This window comes from Neltuma alba, unplaced genomic scaffold (assembly GCF_004799145.2).
Source record: "Neltuma alba isolate B1F8T4 unplaced genomic scaffold, ASM479914v2 tig00010245_pilon, whole genome shotgun sequence".
Lineage (NCBI taxonomy): Eukaryota > Viridiplantae > Streptophyta > Magnoliopsida > Fabales > Fabaceae > Neltuma > Neltuma alba.
In genome coordinates this window covers 656,162-674,198 of record NW_021635173.1, presented here as the reverse complement: position 1 = coordinate 674,198, position 18,037 = coordinate 656,162, and the positions used below count along the sequence as shown (strand labels likewise).

At 32.1% G+C, this 18,037-nt stretch overlaps 1 pseudogene; it reads right to left on the bottom strand.

Annotated features, from left to right (window-relative positions):
- Nucleotides 1–267: 267 nt before the first annotated feature.
- LOC114755266 (tryptophan aminotransferase-related protein 4-like) lies at nt 268–16,573 on the bottom strand (annotated as a pseudogene).
- Between the last annotated feature and the right edge of the window lie 1,464 nt (nt 16,574–18,037).

The following is an 18,037-nucleotide window of genomic DNA, read 5'->3' as shown; positions in this document are numbered from 1 at the left end:
CAGAGAGATCTAGAACCACCATCTATCTTGAAAGTTTTAGGTTGTTCAAGATTAATTGAAAAACCAAGAAAATCGTTCGACCAAGATGACAACTCAGTAACGATTGTTTAGTCATTATTGCATATGATTTTTCTTTACATTGCGATGGATGTCACCTTGGCGCGCGCGCGCGCGCACACACATATGTATAGTGATTATTTGACCGACTCAAACTCATGGAATTATTTTATTTATTTTGCTAATTAATTACACTTATTTGGTTTTTGTTCATGTGTTTTCTGTAACAGCCGAAGAGATTGAAGGCATGACTGTGACGTCATCACGTTCCTCAGAAACTATTTTGTTGAGTTGTCGCAATAATAAATCGAAATCATGTTGGCTCTTCACTAAGCTTAAACGAACATAACGGTTTTCCGTGCCAAACAGGCTGCCGGCGCGTCCAGTAATGTTGAGATTTTAAGAACTTGATAGCAGTCTCTATCTTCTTCCCTTTCACATTTCACCCACGCAAAAGCTGCACGAATTAACAAAATTATGTATAACATTAAAATAATCTATATTTATTTATTTCTATTTTATTAATGTGATATTAATAGTATTGAATTTCATTTATTGTCAAATTTAGAAAAGAAATCTATGCATAGCAAACCTCATATAAAATTTACAGTGTATAGCAACACTTTTCACCTCGTATAACTTAAAAAATCAATTAATAGTAGTAATCAAATATAAAATTCAAACTTCATACTAAGAAAATCCGCCTTATTCAAGGATACTAAAAATATTTGTTTCCTATTTTTTTTAAAATTTGAATCTAATATGCATGCCAAACATCAAGAAGGACAAACATGTGGATCATATTAACATTTTGTTCATGCCTCTGCCCCCAACCTCATTTCGTCCATTTGACTGTTCATTCATATGATTTAAGCTTGAAAATCCACATTTAATTAATTTCTTTAATCTCAAAAAAATAGTCATAATAGAGCCCAAGAGAAAGGAGCAGTGCGGTAATTAGCAAGAGATATATATTGGGGTACCTGGATATGGAGTCCTGAGTTGGTGGAAAAATGAACAATATTGAGGTTCAAGTTGCTGAATGGAAAATCGTGTTGATTGAGACATTGTTTGGCTGAGTTTCATCCATCTGCTTCTCATGATGTTGTGTCCAAACTCACTCATTTCCTTTCCATTTCCATTATGAAGAAGCACTTTTAAAAGCTTTAGGACTCTTAATTGAGTCTCTCTTGATACTCCAAAGGCAGTCAAATCAATGTATGTCAACATTTTTCTGTAAACAGCCTCATCCTTCACTATTGCCCACCTGATCAATCACATGTAGCGTTTGTATAGAATATTATATTAATTTGACAAAGTCTTTTGTCCATGTTTTTTGTGAAAATTTTTTTAGGAAAAATTAATTTGTCAGTCTTTTTAATTTTACTTAGTTTTCAATTAGGTTCCTATAGTTTTTTTTTCCTTTACTTTATTAGGTCCTATGATTTCCTTAGTTATAGCTAGGCGGCATTAGTCTCTATGCTCATAACATATGCTACTTAGAGATGATGTGGATGTCGACTAAGTGACATGCATAAGTTTCCTTAAATTAAAATATGAAATAAAAAGAGGTTTTTAAAATAAAATGATATAATGAAATTTATTTATTATCAACATAAAAAAAAATTATATGCAGATAACTGCTCCTTGCATCTATTTATAATATATAATTTTGTTGATTTTGATTTTATTTATATTCATATGGCAAAATTAATCAAGATGTACTATGTTGAATTTGAGCCGTGTTTATCATCAGTTACAAACATTGTTTCCTTTACAACTTAATAAATTATTAGTAGATGAACCAACATCTATAATTGATAAAATTTTAATGACTGGCTCGATGAAGAGCCAAGAAAGGAAAAGCTACAACAGCAAAATTGCCTCTAACCTCCGGAAAATTGAACTTAATTCAATTTGTAGCTTACCCAAATCTGCTTCCAGCATGGCCAGTGAGCTTAGACAAAGTAAAGATCATAAGATCCTCATCTGCAGGTTCTGGTATAGGTGTGAAGTGAGGCCAATAATAGGCAAGATCATGAACTTTCTTCACTGAAGGCCCTTCAAGAACAGCCTTCCTCAATCTCCCATCTGGGTTGTTTGGGGAAGTCACTAATTCAATTATGTTCGATGATGTTTTCAAATAATCATTATCTTCCTTCCACTTTGCACTATCCCACTGAATTTATAATCCTCTGCTTTGAAAAACTCAGTCTGCTCCTTATAAACCTGATGAAAGCTAATTGGATTAACTTCATATTCCTTGGACTCAGTCATACATAAAGGATATATCGACCAAACAGATCTTGCACTTAAACCTACCATAATTACTAATAGCAATAGGATCTACTTATTATATGCAAACCACTATTATTACTAGTAGCTCAACCTTTTAATTTTATTTTTTTCTCTTGACAAAAGTGCACCTTTGCTCCTCTAACATTATATAAGGTTTCAATTTGATCCCTTAATAATTTTATAAAATATATTTTCAATAATCTAACCCTATTGTTATTGGTTCCTAATGATGGCTTTTTTGGTCAATCATCACTATTATTTTAAAAAGAAAATAATATTAATATGTCAGCAGTTGTAAAAATCTTTTGCTAATTTAAAATTTCAATGTCAGCATCTTTTTGTTAATAAAACTAATGATGCTAAGGTTAAAGGAATAAAAAGACATTTTACAGAATTAAGAGATAGAAATGAAATCTTGTATGAAGCGAAAGGATTAAAGATGCATTTTTGCTTTTTTTTTTTAACAGATTATTATAGATAGGGTTTTTACTATAATAAGAATGTTTGGACACATTATAGTAAAAAACATTCCTTTCCCAATTACTATGAAAGTCACTTAATTCAAGGAGTAAGCCATTCATTAGATGAAAGAAAGAAAGAAGAAGGAGAAGTTTACTATAGGCTAGGGTTTTGAGCATTTACTGGATAATATGGGATGGAGGCGACAACATTTGAAAGTGAGGCTGAGGCAGAATGTTGATGGGAAAGTGAATGTACTGCCGCGTGAAGAAGAAATGTAGCTCCAGGACCAAATATGATGTGCTTTCCCTGTGTTATGGCATTCCCAGTTATGGCATGAACTTTCTATGTGTTTCTTCAACTCTTCTGAGATCAGAGAGCCATCACTGAATTCATAGCTCATCCGATGCCATCCTGATATCACTACTGCACTGCTACCTGCATTCTTCACCCAAAATGGCTCCAAAAATGTTGGATCCCCACTGTTACAACAAAAAGAGTGAATCATTAGTACTAGCATGAAAGATACAAGTCTAGAAAATATTTAAGAAGACTACTGGAAAATTTGAAAAAACCGGTGATTATTGAAGATTTTAAAGGTAGGTATGTAAAATACAGGAGATAAATACTAGAAATATGAAAAAAAAAAAAATAGTGATGAAAAATTGACTCAATAAATACTTTAAGGATAAAATTGCACCGAAAAATTACTGTAGGTGTTGAGTGCTACTGAAAAGTTACCTTTAGGGTGCTGGATGATTTTAAAGAGCTAATGGCGATATTAGAATTGCTTCTAAAAATTACTTTAGGGGAAAAATCATGTTGCTATTGAAAAACACCCTTCAAAAAGAAAAGCTTCAAGGTGTTGGATGATAAACTTGACCCCTTTTTTTAAACTCAAAAGGATGTCTTCTTCGGCTCAGCAAGGAGAAAAAATGTAGAAAATGTAAACCAATCAACCCTTCCAAAACTCTTGACTAGATTGGCTAAAGGATCATTGGTTCACCGGTTCACGGATTCAAGTTAGGTTTTAACACCACGTATATGATACAAAGAAAAAGTTGAAAACTTGATGGATCATGCTATATGGTTCCCTTCCTCCACCACAGCTACCCAGATATAGAATATGCTCAGCATATAGCTCTAAACAGTTATCTGCAATTTTCACGTGCTAAACCCTATGCACATAGTTCCTCTAACAGTTAATGAAATAGTTCAATAATTCCATAAGTTCACGCAGTACCTATCTGCATCAACTTGGCAATCAGGCAAGAGTTGAGTGCAGTCAGATCCACCATAGCATGCATTGCATTCACAAACAGGCCTGCCATGATCAGCACTAATAACACCATCCAAGAAAGCCCTTCCATTGCCCGAACAATGGATCGACGCTACTGCTTCGGCTTCCTCCATTGCATCTCTCGTCCAACTGTTCTCCCATGATCTGCTTCTCAGGGACACATTAACTAACAGCAAGAGATTTAGAATTAGTGAACAAGTGATTAAACAGCACAATATGTTCTTGGAGCTGCAAATTTGCATCTTGGCTATTATCAATAACGTCTTTAATTTGTTTGTTGTGTGAGATCTCTGATCTCTCCCTTTGGAATGGACGTTTATTTATATTAGTAGAGCCTTAGAGGCACAACGGACTCACCGAAGAGGAAAGCGCGGTGGTGAGTTGTTAATTATGAATAACATGATTAGTTTATTGTCTTTGGTTCTAGATAGATGTAAAAGTTAGATAACTAATTTATATGGATTAAAAAAATAGTTAAATTAGCTACCTATAAGAAATGTGCGTTGGTTTCTCTAAAATAGTTCTCTTAATCACTTGCATTGAAATCCCCTTAATATATATGCAATTAATGGGTAGAGTTCGGAAAGAAAATTGTAAATTCAACAGAAAAAGTGGATTAAGGTATTACAAGTATAAGTCTCAAGGAAGAGTCTAATCCTTAAAAACTAGCTTATTAGAACATAAACATCAAGCCCTCAATAAAAGCACATCTTTTATGAATCCAAGCTCAAAAGGAGAGTCCAATCACACAAAAAAATGGCATATTAGCTAGGAGGGAGAGCCCTTGAGTTATAAACCTCGTCCTACTCGTAAGGTTTTTGATGTGATACTCGTAACATAATGTCTTACATTTAATATCTCTAGTCCTTAAAAAAAAACCTAATTGACTATTTTAAAAAGATTAAAGAAGCTAAATAAATTACTTAATTATAGCACATATTATATGATATCTTTAAGATACTTATGTGTATCATTATAATATATTAGTTTATAAGTCAAGCAATTTAGTTGAAAAACAATAAATATAAATACTGTAAAATAATTTATTAATTAGTTTTCTTAATCTCCCCAAGTTAATTAACTGGATTTTACATTAAGTATTGAAGTGGTAATTAAGATCAACGCAAACCCCCTAACCTCTAACACTAACTTATAAATAACCGGAACAAGTAGTCAGTGTGTAGGTATATAATAATTGTCAAATTTAAATCAATTTGAAAGAATATTCGACTTGTTAACTATTGTGTATTTTTTTTAATAATTCATTTTTTTTTTCAAACCAAGTGGATGAAAGAAAGGTAATATTCCCAATGCATAATTGATGTGGTCCATCTACCACTAACCCTAACTTAACCTTTCTTTCTCGTTCTCATTTTTAAATTGTACTATATAGTCAATCCGCGTAAATCAACACATGGCACTGACTCTCACGTATAGGTTCTTACTGTTGTATGATCCTTTTTTTTTTTTCCTTTTTCATTTTATGTAAAGAAAAGTTTGATTTAAAAGTTTAGCACTGACGGTCATGTGATTGCATATGACCTATTTTCAAGGCCAAAAACATAATTTTTCAATTTAAGGATTGTTTTATTTCGGTCCAAAAATTTAAGGATTGTTTTGAGAGGTGATATGAGAGAGAGTGTGTGTATAAAATGTGCAGAGAAATATGGCATATTCTACATTGACTTTTGATTTTTATTGACGTAAATTACGAGGTCAATTTGAAAATAATAGGATACTCCTTATTATCGTAAGCATATGAGAACTATATGATTTACTGGTGAAGATTTTTTCGGAAAAAAAGTTAATTTCGTTTTAATTAAAAATATAAAAATCATTTTCTATCTTCACAAGTTGCAACATATAAACAACGCGGTCTTATCAAACTTATGAACATTTAGGGAACAATTTAAATTTAAATTCAAATTGGTAATTGAAAGGAACTGGAAATTAAAGGGGTCATTTCCTGTGCATACGTGACTGAGTCCTTATAGGATAACACCAAATTATTTTATGGTAGTGACAAAATATTTTAGAGTATAGAATGTAATTTAATTCTTAAATAAAAATGATGATGATGATGATGCGCGGGAAAAAGGAAGAAATTGAAATGCCAACAAAAAATCACGTGATGTATTTCTATTCCCGCCGCCCAAAAAAAAAAAAAACAGCATGATCATAGAATGTGGATGAGAATCTAACTTGGCATGATGCGATCATTAACCAATAAGACAAACATCAAAAGATGAAATAATATTAATTAATAATGAAATTAAATTAATTGATTAATTTTGCTTGACCCGATGTCTCGTCAAATTTATGTGATTAATTTAAGTTGACGTTGAATGAAAATTTTGTAACAATGCATCGAGTCTGAATTGAGACAATTATATATGTGTGTGTGTGGCTGATGATAGGTGGTTACTTTCTTACAAGAACTTGTTTGTTGAGTTCAAGACAAATTTATTTGAGTCAGATTTGTTTTCTTTTTTATTTTGTCAATATATATAAAATGGTGTCCACTATGATGAAGGCTACTTTATTCATTGTTCTTATATACTTGTAAAGAAAATAACCCAATTGATCGATATTTAATACATATATGCACACAAGTGATGCCATTATTTTTCTTGTTGAGATTAATTCCGATAAATCATGCATTAATGCACTACTTTTCTTTTATACGTCACTTTAATATGTTTTATTAAATTAAGAAAAATATTAAATTTCATTAACTCTATTTTAAAGCTTAACAACTTTATAATTTTATCTCTTATTTAATATATATCACTTTGGTCCTAAATGCAAATCACTTCTAAGAGGAAGTTTTAGTTCTAAATATAATTCATTTGAAGCATATTTAATACTTGTTTTTCAATTTTATCCTTATTTGGAAAGAGAGAAAAGACAGGAGAGATATGAGAATGATTTGTAAACATAAAAAGAAGATAAAACTTCAATAGGGATATAATAAAAATTTTTTTTCAATTTAATACATTTTTTGATATGCGAAAATGTGTTATAAATAATTTATATGTTAAGGACAAGAATGGTACACTTTTAAAGAAAATCTATACAATAACAAATGAAAAGTAAAATAATACATTCATGTAAAAAAAATTAATAAAGTGATTTATAAATATAAGCAACAAAACATTCTCTTTTATATATAAATATGCCCAGAAAGTAGAACCATATATGTGTTGCAATTTATGATACTCTTTCAATCCTTAATATAAAAATTAATTAACTAATTTAACTAGATTAAAGATGTTAGTTAAATTGGTTAACATAATATATTTTTTTCTAAAACGCTATCAATATCTTTCTTAATTTTCTTCCTCCCTCCCTCTCCTGTACTAATTATTGTTCGAGGAATATCAATAAAGTTAATTTGAAAAAAAAATTGATAGACACGTGAAATAGATTTTATAGATAGGACAAACATCAACTCCCTAATTAGCTCTTATATTAAGGGTCGGAGATTCCGCAATTGCAACTATCACTTTTTACGGGTCAGGATGGCATTTTATGTCGGTTTGTGCATGGACATAAAAATAGAATCGTGGTAAATAATGTTAGTTTACAATTTTTTGTCTTTTAAACATTTTTTTACAATAAAATATAGTGTGAATAATAGTTTATACTCTATAAATTTAAATTTAGAAACTTACTTGCAAGAATGCTCGAATTATTTTCACTAGCACAAATTAAAGTGTATGTGGCAGTTTGGAAATGACTTCTAAAAAACTGTTCTATGAATTAGTAATAAATACCTGAAATTCTGATTTCAACATAAGAACGATATGCTAAACGTATAGAGATTTAAAATAAGGGAACAATTAAACAGCACACTATAGACTTATTGAAGCTGCCATTATCAATAATGTTTTTTAGTTTGTAGAAATCAGAGAGAGAGAGAGAGGGAGAGGGATTGAAGATATGGATCATTGTCAAGTTTTACTCTTCATTTCAATCTTTTATAACTCTTCCTCTTTTTGAACTTTACAGGAACTTCGTAAAATTTAGTTGATCTCTACTTAATTAATTTAAATATTTATCTATGAACAACTGATTTAAAATAACATGCCACGGTAACAAGGCACGAAGTAACCGCATTTCTAAGAAATGAGTTTTGATGCTAAGTGGAGTGATCATCAGTACTAAGAACTTATCCCCACTGTATGCTGTCTAGATTTAATTTGGATTGTTCAAATTAAGTTTTATTTTCTACTTTTATTATTTTGAAAAATTATTTTAAAGTGTACATAATTCAAAACAAAGATAATCTCTTAATTGTTATTTTTTTAAAAAAATAATTTCTTATTTAAAAAGGAATGGTTGATAATTTTACGTCTGAACTGTTGAAATTATATCTAGAGGGTATAGATTTTATCATCATGATGAATACCATAATACTCGTCATTGCAATGAACATTAAAACTAATTACCATTTGTAAATAAAAAACATGACCGTTAAAAGTTGATTAATCTAAATCCGATGTTAGTTAGGAAAGCATGCGTACATGTCTTACATAAGATATATTCATAGTTAAATTTAAAAAAGATTGTTTTTTAATCTGAAAGTTGGTCTCCATCATAAGTTTGTGTAATATATTAAATAATTTGATATCATCAGCTAGCGTTCTCATCTTACACACAAACACACGCGCACTCAAAAAAACTATTTTTTTATCTAATTTTTTTCCTTTGTTTTTATCCACTTACTCAAGTAACAAAATTACTTGAAAGAAACTCGAATTTTTCGTATGAGCAACGTGCGCTTGTGACTCAGTCATAAGGATAAAATAGATATGGGTCAATGCATATGTACTTTAGTGTTTTGTTTTTATGGTTACTTTCAGATATTTTCTCAAAATTTGTGGATGAACTAGTGCACAAGAAATGAAACTACCAAGATAATACTAACTAAAAATTGATGTGCATGCGTGGGTAAAATAGTCTAGTCAAATAACAGGTAAGACTTATTTAGAATAATAATTTTTCTTGCGTGTTCCAATTTCTATGTAGTTATACACATTAGTTATAAATTTATCATGTATTATTTGTTAATTTATGATGCAAATGACAAGTACAGTTAAAAAACGAAAACAAAGGGAGAGGTTAGTTAGGGTTAATAGGAGATGGACCATTTCAATGAATTATAATTTAAGGGGACTTTTCTTTGCCAACTGTAACTTAAGCAGACTTGGTTTAATAAAAATAGTAATTATAAAAATTCACAACAATTAACATTTCAAATGTTCTTTCTTATTTTGTGTTGGTATACATATGTATTCTTCTATTAGAGATAATTCTATCCTCTAATTGCTGATAATCCTATCTGATGTACTATCAAACACTAAAAATGAGTACTTCTTTCAGTACAGATTCAAACTTTGATTCGTTACGTTGTGAGGGACTAGCCCTTTCTATTAGTGTTAACCCCTTTCGTAATATTGTTTTTACTTAATTTAAATTTGACATTTACCCCACCTTCAATTGGCATTTTTATATTAATATGCTTCTTCTTATATTGATAAAAATCAAAAGAAGGATGCATTTATTACGGAAGAAATAAAATAAAATGACCACATCTGTGAACCAAATTACTTTTTTTAGTGAAAAATGTCAATTTCTACTTTGTAAGTATTTTCTTTTAAAAATATGCTTGTGCCGTGTGGTCAAGTCATTTTCGAATAAAAAAAATTTACCCAATAACCAACAAGCGGTTCGTTGAGGTGGCAGCAGCCTCATCCCAGGAGAACACAAGTTTAAATCCCGGGAAGCGTACTTGTTGAAAGAGCTATTTCTTAACCACTCTAAACCTGAAAGGAATTAGTTCTTAAGTCCAATGTAAACACCCTATTTTGTCGGGGCCCGCAAAAATAATAATAAATCTAATAAATAAGAAATCAATAGAAAATAATAATAATAAAAGAAATATCCTTCTTGATGCTTTCTTGAAGACCAAGTTTGAAAATCTACCCAAAAAAGAAAATCTGTTATAAATATAATAATATCTTTACAAATGTGCATATATCTCTTATTATCTCCTATATCTTCTATAATCTACAATATCTCACATTATCTCTATATCTCATAATTATCTCCTATTATTATGTAATCTGTAGATTCTACCAAAGATATAAAGTTGTGCATAATACGTTATAAGCACGAAGCTCTAACCAAGATATGTATAACATACCTTTGATCCTTTGCATAACTTTAGAGTATCACCTCTATGATTTTTTTCCCTAAAATATTGTTTATTCTATTCAAATGAAAATATCTCAAACATTGTATATATGGTGTTTCAAAGTATTTGTATCTGTAATTGATCTTCTAGGATAACCTGAGCCATTATATGGAATTGAAAAGATCTTTTACTATTGTTTTATACATCTAGTTCCATGGTTAAGATTGGAGATTTTCTTTTACATTTTAGCGCTACAATTTAATTTTGACATGGATATTACACCTTCTGAACTAATTGTGATGAGAGGATTTTTTTCTTCTATTCCTTATTGACTTGACGTCACTATTTTGATAGAACTTGAAGTTCCAATGGATACCAACAGTATCCTTAAAGGGTTGCCATCTAAAGTTAAATGGCCAAAAGCCATATAATTCTAATTTTTCATCTCATAGAGATTAAATGGTCAGAAGCCATATAACTCTGATTTTTCATTCTTCTCAAATTAAATGGCTAGAAGTCATATAATTTTGATTTTCTATACTATGGCCATAAGCCACACAGCTTTAACTTTTTATTTTATGACTAGAAGCCATATATATACACACACATATATTTAATTCTCTATTTTATTAAATGGCTTGAAGCCATATATATTCGCTATTTTATCTTATTAAATAACTAGAAGTCATTTAGTTATGATTTTTCATCTTATGACTAGAAGCCATATATATTTGATTTTTTTATCTTATTAAATGGCTAGAAGCTATATAACTTGTATTTTCTATTTTATGACTAGAAGCCATATATATTTAATTTTTCTTTATCTTATTAAATGGCTAGTAGCCATATAATTTTGGTTTTCTATCTTATGGCCAGAAGCTATATATATTTGATTTTTTGTTATCTTATTAAATGGTTAAAAGCCATAAAACTTAAATTTTCTATTTTATGGCCAGAAGCCATATATATTTAATTTTTTTTATATCTTATTAAATGGCTAACAGCTATATATATAACTTTGGTTTTCTATCTTATGGCCTGAAGTCATATATATTTGATTTTTGTTATTTTATTAATGACTAGAAGTTATATAACTTCAAATTTCTATCTTATGACTAGAAACCATATATTTTAAATTATTTTTTTTTAATTTTGAAATTAAATGGCTAGATGCTATGTATCTTTATTTTTTATTTTTTAATTAAATGGCCTAAAGCCATATAGTTTTGATTCTCTAGAAGATTATTATATGGTTTGTTTATAAAAGAAAATTATGATAATTAGAATTTTTTATTTGAGGGCTATAAATATTATAACCCACAAGACTAATGGCTCAAATGTCTTTTATTATGAGAAACTATTGACTATATAGTGAAGAATGTGTTGGTGTAAGAGTTTACTTTTTCTTCTTATTTCATGTTACTTTTATGTTTTACTTTTTATTAATTTAAATCTTAAATTTTATTCTTATCTTATTCTCATATATTCTTGACATTCAATTTGATATTTATTAATATTATAATTTTCTATTACTAAATGACCAGCAACTATTACAATCATGTTATTGAATGACATGAAAATAATAACTAATGGTGTTTTTAAAGCCTCGAAGGCTTATGTTTCAAATATTGAGTGACACAAATGATTTTTAAAAAATATATTTATTATATAGAGTCTTGGAGACTAATGACTTATAAATAGTCTTAAAGGCTTATGATTCAAATCTTTGTAACTACATAGTTTGATTTTAGTCCTTATAAATATCTTTATGTTGAATTTATAAATTTATGAATAAGTTTTGAAGCATTACATAATGTATACAAAGAAGTAATGTTTTTAAATAACAAAATATTGAGAAAATATATATGTTTTGAAAAAAATACTTCATATTTTAAAAAAGCATAACAAGAAGTGAAGTATATCATATAGTGAAATAATAATAATATATGTTAGTTCCTGGAGAACTATACACAGCATTTTCTGAAGAGTTATATGTAATAAAAAAATTGATATAATTCTAGAAGAACTAATAACAAAAGGTTGATATAGTTTGAAAAAAACTGGTAACAAAATTGATATAGTTATTGAATAACTAATGTAGTTCCCCCATTTTTTTTGTGGGCAGAAAAGGAATTGATAATGAAAATTATGGCCCACAAACATATATATATATATATCAGAATATTTGTTTATCAAAGGGTTTGAAGGTAATAGTTCAATTGGATTGAAATCCATGATTATATCCAAATCAGGAAGCATGTGGATTTTCAAGTTAAATATATGTTATTAGCTTACTATATATTATTCACTCTATTTGAAATACAAAAATAAGAAAAATATTTATATGACACACACTTGAGGGAGAGATTGTTGGTGTTGGATTTTGGGCTTGGATCCGTCCTTGATGGGCCGGACTACTTGACTGGATATTAAGAGAATATATAGGTCAAATATCCAAGCAAGATTATGATATCTTTGACTCGATCAAACATCCTGAATCAAATCCAATCAGTTACGATATAAATTTAATTAATTTATATTATATATACATTTAATTAATTTGTACTGTATAGATTAAATATATTAAGTATATATATATATTTAGAATTAATTGTGATTGATTCTGGATTTGAATTCAAATATCATGATATTATGAGATAAGGATATATTTATATATCCTAATTCAGATTTAACCTGATGGGCTCAGTGGATATTTTAGCTCCCCAAAATACCCCTGACAAAAGCTATAAATAGAGACATTCACCTATTAGTCCAACTCACTCCAATGGTTGAGCTTTCCTACTATCTCTCTCTCTCTCTATCTTATTCTTTCTTACAAAGAGGTGCTCTCCTGTGTACTCAAAGCTTTGACTTTTATTGTCTAGCTTATAGCGTGAGCTCAGAAGATCCGACCCGAGATCCGACCCCGTACGTTTCTCGATCCATTATCTATTTATTCCGACATTGGTATTGTCAGAATAAATAGATAACGGATCGGGAAACGTACGGGGTCGGAACTCGAGTCAGATCTTCTGAGCTCACGCTATAAGCTAGACAATAAAAGTCAAAGCTTCGAGTGCACATCAGAGCACTTCTTTGCAAGACATGTCAGAATAAATAGATAATGGAGTATGAATTGCATGCTATGGTGCTCGATCTACTAAGTGGAGTATGTCACTTTTGGTTTTAGTAGCACCATACAAGCTTAAGTTCTAAATGCACTCCAATATTTGACCAGGAGCTCTTTTATCACAACTACATATGACGTCTTACAAGTAAAGAGTTCCTCATTTGGCTATAGGTCTCATGGATTACACATTATCCATGATTCGGCCCAGACTTTTATGGGTCTCATCTCAGTCTAGCTGAGGGGACATTTGTGTACTGATTCTTCTCTACCATCTCATGGTGATCATCTGCTGTCAAACCTTTTATATCCCATGGGAACATAGTGAGGCGGTTGCTTATGTGAGTGAGCCAACTTTATGACCTGTACGACATATTGGTGTTGTATACCTCATGCCTATGCATATATAAATACACAAATGTATATACAAGAAAATTTCTTTGAACTAGATAAAATGCATTGAGTTACTAAGTAAGAGGAAACAAAAAAAGTTCAGTACAACATGCCTTGTGCTTGCATAATTGAACAAGAAAAAGGATCAAAAAGAAAAAGGAGTTCAATACATCATGCTCTATGCATGCCCAAGGCCTTTATATGCTTAACAGAAGGATTTCTACCTATATGCTTGGTTAGGAGATTTGCCAACATCTTATGAGCAGATAAGTATTGAACTGTCACTTGTTTCTTAGCGATCATATCCCTTACAAAGTGATATTTTATGTCTATATGCTTAGTATGATTGTGGTACTTAGGGTCCTTTACATAGGCTATCATTGCTTGACTATCAGAGTGAATTAGAGTTAGTCCCTCGCTACCACTATGGATTCCGAATCGTACTAAGAATCTTTTGAGCATACAGTTTCTTGGACAACTGCAGAACATGCTACATATTTTGCTTTCATGTATGAAAGCGACACACATGTTTGTTTCTTGCTGCTCCAGGAGATTGCTCTGTAGGAAAGCATAGCCTGATGTTGAGTGTCGCTCGTCCAGGTCTCCTGCCCAATCAATATCAGAATAACCCTCTGCACGAAGGTTGTTTCCTTGATAGCACAACTCATAGTCCATGATTCCTTTTAGATATCTCATAATCCTCTTTACAGCTTCCCAGTGTTTTACTCTTGGATTAGATTGGAATCGGCTCACAAGTCTAATTGTGAAGTATATGTCCGGCCCAGTACACAACATAGCGTATATTAGGCTGCCAACGACACTCAAGTATGGGACTCTTTTCATGTGTTCTATATCGCATTGTTTTATAGGGCGCATTTCCTTGCTTAGGTTATGTCCTTTAACCACAAGGGTATCCATATGCTTACAGTCTCTTATATTGAAACGCTCAAGAATCTTTGCTATGTATGCCTTTTGTGACAATAACAGCAATTTTCTAGAACGATCTCTTCTTATCTTAACGCCTATGATATATTCTGCTTCGCCCAAGTCTTTCATCTCGAAGTTCAAGGATAACCACTCTTTGATCATCTTAATTAGTTTAAGATTGGTACCAGCTAGGAGTGTATCATCGATGTAGAGGGATAGAATAACAAAATTGTCTCTAAACCGCTTGATATTGATGCAGTGATCTTCTTTGATCATTTTGAAGTCATAGGAGCTTATAACTTTGTAGAACCTTAAGTTATAGCTTTGTTTGAGTCCATAAATGGATCTCAAGAGTTTACAAACCTTTTATTCCTTTTTTTTTGTATGAAGCCCTCAGGCTGTTCTATATAGATTTCTTCATCTAGTTCTCTACTCAGGAAAGCAGTTTTTACATCTATCTGATGTAACTCTAAGTCTAAACTTGCTACTAGAGCCAGTATCAGTCGTATCGAGTTGAAACGTACAACAAGTGAGAAGGTGTCTCCGTAATCCACTCCTTCCCGTTGTGTATATCCTTTGGCAACTAACCTTGCTTTGGGTTTATCAATTGATCCATTAGCCCTACGTTTGTACTTGAGAACCCACTTGCTCCCAATTGCTTTTTAGCCAGGTGGTGGATCAACTACCTCCCATACTTGGTTGGACTCTATAGAATCCATTTCCTCTTGTAAGGCCTTTTGCCATTTTTCCTTAACAGGCCCTGTTAGTGCTTTTTTTAACACTTATGGGATATTCTTAACCATTTTTTGGACTAATGATGAAGGTTGCTGCTTCAATTAAGAAGTATCTCCTAGGAGTTTTGTCTCTGTTACTTCTCCTTAGTGGGGTTGCTGTAGGACTTTCTTCTTGTGGCTGAGTTAGACCTTGTTGTGAAAATGATTCAACCCTCCCACTCAGATCAGTAGACTGAGGAACACTTTGTTGTACCTCATTGCTATCATTCTCATAAAGATAGCTTGTTTGATCAATCCTCCCTCTACTAGGAGATTCAGTTTCAATGAATGTTGCGTCCCTTGACTCTATCTCAGTCACTGAGCCGTCATCATTTTCACCAATGAAGACATACCCCTTAGAGTTCTCAGAGTATCTTATGAAGATACACTTTTTGCCCCTCGGTTGTAGCTTGTTATGCTTATAGGAAGAATCATGAATGTAGGCCACTGAGCCCCATGGTCTTAGGATGCTTAGATCTAGTTTGCGGTTTGTCCATGATTCATAAGGGGTTGTGGTGACTGACTTAGAAGGCACTCGGTTAAGTACAAATGTGGCAGTTAAAAGAGTATCTCCCTAATATGAGGTTGGAAGCTCAACTTGTGCTATCATTGATCTAACCATATCGAGGAGAGTTTTGTTTCTCCTTTCAGCAACTTCAGTTTGTTGAGGAGTGCCGGGATTGTTAGTTTCCTAACAATACCCCTTTCTCCACAGAGCTCCTTGAATTGATCAAAGAGGTATTCTCAACCTTGGTCAGTTCTTAAGGCTTTGATTTTTGAACCTAGCTGATTTTTCACTAGATTGAGATATTTTCTAAAGCACTCTAATACCTCATATTTGTGGGAAATAAGGAAGTATAGCCATATCGGGAAGAATCATCAATGAAGGTAATAAAATACCATGCTCCGTGACGTGCCTTAACACTCATTGGTATGTAAATATCAGAGTATACCAGTTCAAGAGGGTGGTTAGCCCTGGTTGCCTTTCCGAAAGGTTTCCTTGTGCTCTTACCAGCGAGGCAATATTCACACAGAGACATTTTCTTTTTGGACACATTTCCTAGTAAACCCTCTTTTTCTAGTTTAGTTATGCATTTTTGACCAATATGTCCTAATGTAGTGTGCCATATATCGTAATTGACATCACAAGAAAGTGCATAGCAAGAACTAGAAAAATTGTCATTGAAATTCTCTAAAACAAAGAAACCATCCGAAACATAACCATAAACTGAAAAATTGGTCCTATACGAAATGTCTACTATGAAATCATAAAAAAGGACATTGAAATGAAATTTAACTAAGGAAATAATAGACACAAGATTTCATTGGATTTTCAAAGCATAGAGGATATTTTATAGGACTAGGGTTTTTCCTCCATGCAGAGTCAACTCACAAGGACCGATCGCTTTGAATTCTACTCTTGCGTTGTTCCCAACAAAAAGCCATCTGCTTCTTGCTGGTAACCGATGAAATTATGTGAAGTTGCCATGATCCTTCCGCACGTGGTCTGTGGCCCCCGAGTCTATAACCCAAACAGGATTAGTTTCAGCAATAAACGCAGTGCTAGAAACATAAGAGAAATCTATCGAATTTGAATCCAATATTTTTTTTTGCTCAGGGCACTCCTTGGCATAATGCCCCTTTTGTTGGTAAGCATAGCATTTGATGGTTGCTATGTTCCGTTTCTTTATAGATTTCTTGCCTTTCTTGAAGGAATTATTTACCTTCTTCACTTTAAGGCTGCCTTTCTTATTTTGAGAACCTTTGGTTCTCTTAGACTAGTTTTGGGAGGTTAGTCCTTCCTTTCCTTTAGTTGAATATGCCTTACCGACAGGTTTTACAGTTTCCATTCGATCATCCTCCAGTTGGAGATAGGGAGTTACATCAGTAAAGGTTTTTATACTCTCGTTATAATTAATGGTATGCTTCACGGTGTCCTAACTTGCTAGGAGAGATCTCATGACAGCTTGAATCTGTTGCTCATCAGATAAGGCGCCTTAGGCTTCCTTAAGCTCCCTGATCAATTTTTGCATTGCCCTTAGGTGATGCCTTATAGGAGTGTTAGGACCCAGCTTGAAATTGTCAAGTTTGACGGTGAGTCTCATAAACCTTGCAGCAGAGGTATTGTCAAATTCGGATTTCAGTGCCGCCCACATGGTAGAGGCAGAAGGGTGTGTTTTGAATTGTACCAACACATCGTCAGTCATGGCACTTAGCATAGTAATTTTGGCGATGGTATCCCTTCTTTTCCAGGCCACGTAGCGGTCCTGGTCCCTTCGTGATGCATTTGCCTCAGGCTCTGGAAGAAAAGTTGTCAACACATCAGTGACTTCTTGTTCTTCAAGGACATATGATATCTTACGACACCACATGCTGTAATTGTCTCCGTTCAGCTTGTCACCACATACGAGGTTAACTATGATGGACTTGATTCCTCTTTGAGACATTGTGCTATCACATAGACAACAATACATTTTAGTATGGTATGCAACATACACGTTATT